This window comes from Myotis lucifugus, unplaced genomic scaffold (assembly GCF_000147115.1).
Source record: "Myotis lucifugus unplaced genomic scaffold, Myoluc2.0 scaffold_123, whole genome shotgun sequence".
Classification (NCBI taxonomy): domain Eukaryota; kingdom Metazoa; phylum Chordata; class Mammalia; order Chiroptera; family Vespertilionidae; genus Myotis; species Myotis lucifugus.
The window spans coordinates 2,857,228-2,863,349 of NW_005871171.1; the positions used below are offsets into that span (position 1 = coordinate 2,857,228).

The 6,122-nt window shown below is 44.1% G+C and overlaps 1 pseudogene; it reads right to left on the reverse strand.

Annotated features, from left to right (window-relative positions):
- Positions 1-3,068: 3,068 nt before the first annotated feature.
- Positions 3,069-5,261, reverse strand: LOC102436682 (annotated as a pseudogene).
- Positions 5,262-6,122: the final 861 nt, after the last annotated feature.

Genomic DNA, 6,122 nt, shown 5'->3' on the forward strand with positions numbered 1-6,122 from the left:
TTATAATTTATTTTTTTATTTCCAATCCTTCTAAAAGGCTCATTTTATTTTTTTATTTTTTTAAATTTATCTTTATTGTTGAAAGTATAGCAGATGTCCCTTTTGTATTTTTGTATGTTTTTTCCCCATTGGCCCCCTCCTCCCTGAACCTGCCCCTCCCAAGCCTTTGCCACACTATTGTCTGTGTCCATGGGCTATACCAGTGATGGTGAACCTTTTGAGCTCAGCGTGTCAGCATTTTGAAAAACCCTAACTTAACTCTGGTGCCGTGTCACATATAGAAATTTTTTGATATTTGCAACCATAGTAAAACAAAGACTTATATTTTTGATATTTATTTTATATATTTAAATGCCATTTAACAACGAAAAATCAACCAAAAAAATGAGTTCTCGTGTCACCTCTGACACGTGTGTCATAGGTTCACCATCACTGGGCTATACATACATGCATAGAAGTTCCCCAGTTAATCTCTCCCCACTCCCACCTTCCCTATGAAATTCATTAATCAGTTCCATGGTTTTATGTCTCTGTATCTATTTTGTTTATCAGTTTATTTTGTTCATTAGATTCCTCATATGAGTGATATAATGTGATATTTATCTTTCTTCGACTTGCTTATTTCAATTAGCATAATACTCTCCAGGTCCATCCATGCTGTTGCAAATGGTAAGAGTTCTTTCTTTTTTATAGCTGCATAGTATTCCATTGTGTAAAATATACCACAGTTTTTTATCTACTGAACTGCTGAAGGGCACTTGGGCTGTTTCCAGGTCTTTGCTATTGTAAACTGTGCTGCTATGAATATAGGGGTGCGTGCATTCTTTCTGACTGGTGTTTCTACTTTCTTAGGATATATTCCTAAAAGTGCAATCACTGGGTCAAATGGGAGTTCCATTTTTAATTTTTGAGGAAACGCCATACTGTTTCCCACAGTGGCTGCACCAGTCTGCATTCCCACCAGCAGTGCACTAGGGCTCCCTTTTCTCCACATCCTCACCAGCACTTGTCATTTGTTGATGATAGTCATTCTGACAGGTGTGAGGTAATATCTCATTTTTGTTTTAATTTGCATCTCTTGAATGGTTAAGACTGAGCATTTTTCATATGCTTCTTGGCCTTCTTATGTCCATATTAGAGAAGTGTCTAGTTAGGTCCCCTGCCCATTTTTTATTTTTTATTTTTTTTCTCACTAGGTTATATAGTTTATTTTAAATGTAATATTAATCAGCATCATTTCAATAGTTGCAAGACCTTTAAACGTGAGTTTGAAAGTCTAAAGCAAGACAAGCACATATCACTGCTATTACTTAACATTGTTCTGAATATTCCAACCAACACTTTTAGAAAGAGAAAGGATTAGAGGTATGAAACCTGTCAATGCTGCCTTTACTTTGTAAAATGTACTTTATCTAGAAAAACACTTAATAATTCACTAAGATATCTAGTTATCTAAATGCTGAAAATTTAATGGTTTTCACATTAAAATGATACAATTATTTTATTTTGCTTATATACATGAGAACACAATATGGAAATAGCCAGGAATATACAGGGGGAAAGGATTTAATTTAATTTCACACTAAATAGATTTTCAAATATATCTGCAAACCAAATAATCAAAGCAATGTGGTACTGCCACAATAATTCACAGGCAGACCAGTAGAACAGAATAGTGTATATTTACACGTCTATATCTTTCTATGTATCTATGTATGTATCTATCCACATACCTTATTGTTTTTGTTAATCCTCACCTGAGGATATTTTTTCCATTGCTTTTAAGAGAGAGAGAAACCTATGTGAGAGACAAATTAGTTGGTTGCCTCCCAAACACACCCCAACTGGGGGCAGGGATCAAACCTGCTACCCAGGTAGGTGCTTGTGATCAGGAATTGAACTCAAGACCCTTTGGAGTGTAGGCCAATGGTCTAAAAACTGAGGACAGCAGCCAGGGTTATCCAGGTATCTTTATATTTCTTTCTTTATATCTATCATCTATCTATCTATATCTATCCCTTCATTCATACATCCCCTCATACATCCATCAACCCTGAAAGCTAAATAGCAGATTCACTTGAACCTGGAGCAAAAGGAAGGAATTTAGGATTTTCCAAGAACAAATGCAGACACAACTTGGAGCGGCAGTGCTCCATATTATAAAACATTTATTCCATGCAGGCCCTCGTTGAAATGAATTAGCTAAACTTAGAAAATATAATTTTATTTGAAATTAGTAAGAAAGTCCCATATAGATGTCAGAGTTAAATATACATGTATAAATATTGCCTGCTACCTGATGCTGCCCACTCTCACCTAAAGATTGGCATCTCCTTTCTCACACCAGATGTAGTATAAGAGTCCAGAGGTAGAGTTCTTGCAGAGAATGTAGGAGTCACAGGCTGTTGGTGGCCCCCGACCACCTCTGGCAGACAGAAAATGAGGAAAGCAAAACTTATTTCTTCACAAATACGCAGTCCAGTGCAGTGTGCTACTCACAGGTGCCCAATCATCTGTTTCAAGACCCTTCATTGCTTGGGGCTCCTAGAGGGAGTGGTACTGATGGTGCAGGACAGTGATGGCGAACCTATGACACACGTCAGAGGTGACAGGCAAACTCATTCTTTTGGTTGATTTTTCTTTGTTAAATGGCATTTAAATATATAAAATAAATATCAAAAATATAAGTCTTTGTTTTACTATGGTTGCAAATATCAAAACATTTCTATATGTGACATGGCACCAGAGTTAAGTTAGGGTTTTTCAAACTGCTGGCACGCTGAGCTCAAAAGGTTCGCCATCACTGGTATAGGGGAACCCAATACAGGCTCAGATGTATTTCTTCTCCCAGCAGGAACCTCTCTTCCCAGGTGTGTGGACCTGATATTGAGAGTTCTGTCCCAATTCCCCGCTCCCCAACCCATCCTACTCTGTATTGAGGAGGAGGAGGGGAAAGGAAGGAAGTAAAGCAATAAACAGGGACAGGGCGGAGAGCCCTGCAATGTACATAGATGCCAAAGACTTCTGTTGGGAAGTTCTCTGTCCCACCACCTAGGAAGGAACAAAGCTCAGTTGGAGTCCGAGTCAGAGGTATCCCCCGAGGAAGATGAGCTGGAGCTGCTGGCATCTTCATCGCTACTGCTGGAGTCTGAGGAGCTGTTGCTTTCTACCTTTCCCCCATGTTCCTTCTTTTCTTCAGATCCCCATGAGGAATGAGAACAGTCCTCAATTGTCTCTGAAGACGCCATCCCAGGAGCCTGTGGCCCCTGCTGTTTAAAATAGCCCGCAACCTTAGTGCCAAAGCACTAGCTATGCTTTATGGAAATAATGTATCTGTTAGATAAGCTTTCATAAGGAATAAGCTCTATTGCTATTGGCCATGAATTCAATGTTAATAAATGAACAAGAGATAGTAAGTAAGATGTCTTTATTTTTTTTTTGGGGGGGGAGTGATTAATCACTATGCTTTAATTATGTTCAATTTGTAACAATGAAATTGAGGGTCACCACAACATGAGGAGCTGTATTAAAGGGTCGAAGCATTAGGAAGGTTGAGACCACTGGTCTAAGGTCTATTTCTACCTCAATTGCTGGCTCCTACCCAGCCTGGCCCTGTTCCAGGCTTGGGCAGGAGGCAACTGACTGATGTGTTTCTCTCACATCGATTATTTCTGTCTTTCCCTCTCTCCTCCACTCTCTCTAAACATCAATGGGAAAATATCCTCGGGTGAGGATTTAAAAAACAAACAAGGTGGGTAACCTGGTAAGAAGGTCAAATCTTCAAAGTGCATGCAAGCTGCTCCCCCGGGGGGTCAGAACTGAATGTTCGAGAGCATGTCCAGGAAGGCCTGCGGGGATGGTGCCTCCACATTCTGGAAGGTGTTCTGGACTCTGCCGAACAGGAAGAAGTGTTTCGTCTCCAGCCAGATGAACCCGAAGTGGTTGTCATCGAACAGGATGAAGATCCCAGGGTCGCGCCAGACTGAGCCATATGAGGTAACAGTGTCCACGCCATAGAAACACGTCCTGCAGGTCCGGGGGTAGTTCTGGTCTCTTGAGTGCACGCCCACAGGCAGAACAAACGGGACAGGCTGCTCCTCCGCAGCTGCAGCCCCGGACTCCCCGACGCTGGGCTGGGCAGGGCTCTGCCAGCCATGGCCCTGGCTTTCCTCAGTCCCGTCTTCTTGCTGCTGCTGGTGGTGCTGCTCCCGGATCACCTGCTCATCAATCTCCTGGACCACGCGGGAGAGCTCGTTGAAGTCGCGGAAGATCTCGCCATCTCGCAGCGGGATGCGGCGCATGAGGTGGATCTCTGGCGTCCCGAAGGAGAATCCCGTGATATTCGTGACCCTGGCATACTTCCCGTGGAAGCTGAGCATGGATATCGTTAGGCCGAAGGCATCGCATTTCCCTTGGAAGAGGCCTGGCCTGATTAGGTCGTCTGGGTGGCTGGGTGGGAGGTAGACGCGGCGGTAGGTCAGGCAGTAGACACACCGCAATCTGTCCTCCTGTGACAGCACGAGCCTCTGTTTTCCCCTACACCGCATTGGTGTATCCTTTTGGTGGTCTCTCTCGTTGCACTGGATGCTGAACCTGTCCTTCTGAATCTGCATGCGGCAGAGGTGGAAAGACCTGAAGTGGCCGTTCTTGTACTCCAGCGTGGCTGATTTCCTCTTCCTCAGGCGAATTCTAAATGCGGGCACCAATTGCATTTGGTCATCCACATGGTTGTAAAGGTAAGAATGCTCTATCCAACCAGTAATGCCTAAACCATCCATCACTACATTCAGCAGTTCTCTATAGCTTGAATCTAGCTGCCACAAACCCAAAAGGTTTCTGTATGGGAAGATCTTCGCATAGACTTCTCGATAAGACATACCGATCATGTCCAGGTTCTGCAAGTTTTCACGAACACCATACTCCTCCCGGCAGCGACGTCTCCAGATGCTGTCGATGTGCAGGATGTGGTCGAATTTAGTGCAGACCTGGGCCAGGTTGAGCAGGTCCGTGCCAGGGAGCAAGGCGAAGATCTCTACCAGCATCTCCACCGGCAGGTCTTGCAGTGAGCAGTGCGGGGGCGGCATGGGGCTCGCGATTCCTCCACTCTCCGCACAGCACCACGCCGCGGCCGCCTCGAGGTGCTTTTCTGCCGGGGCCGGCTTGCCCTCGGCCACTGCCTTCTCAGCTGGGCCCTGGCGCTTCTGACTACACCAACATCCCCGTGAAGAGCCCACGCCACAGAGGCAAGCGCACTCCTCCATGCCTCCACGCTGAACAGCCACCACAGGTGGGTCGCTGCTACTCTGCAGGGTTTTAAGCTGGCTGGGTCCGCCCTAGAGTGCAGCCACGCCCCCCAGGGCCTAGCCACGCCCCTTCAGACACCAACCAATTGTAGGACTATATTTATTTATTTTCAATTAAATCTTTATTGTTCAGATTATTACATTAGTTCCTCTTTTTTCCCACCATAACTCCCCTCCACCCAGTTCCCACCCCACCCTCCGCCCTTACTCCCCACCCACTGTCCTCATCCATAGGTGCACGATTATTGTCCAATCTCTTCCCTCACACCCCCAACACTCCTCCCCCCCCCCCCCGCAAGAATAGTCAGTCCATTCCCTTTCTATGTCCCTGATTCTATTACAATCACCAGTTCATACTGTTCATCAGATTATTTATTCACTTGATTCTTAGATTCACTTGTTGATAGATGTGTATTTGTTGTTCATAATTTGTATCTTTACCTTTTTCTTCTTCTTCCTCTTCTTAAAGGATACCTTTCAGCATTTCATCTAATACTGGTTTGGTGGTGATGAACTCCTTTAGCTTTTACTTATCTGTGAAGCTCTTTATCTGGCCTTCACTTCTGAATGATAGCTTTGCTGGATAAAGTACTCTTGGTTGTAGGTTCTTGGCATTCATCACTTTGAATATTTCTTGCCACTCCTTTCTGGCCTGCATAGTTTCTGTTGAAAAATCAGCTGACAGTTGTGTGGGTATTCCCTTGTAGGTAACTGATTTTCTTTCTCTTGCTGCTTTTAGGATTCTCTCTTTGTCTTTTGCTCTTGGCATTTTAATTATGATGTGTCTTGGTGTGGTCCTCTTTGGATTCCTTTTGTTTG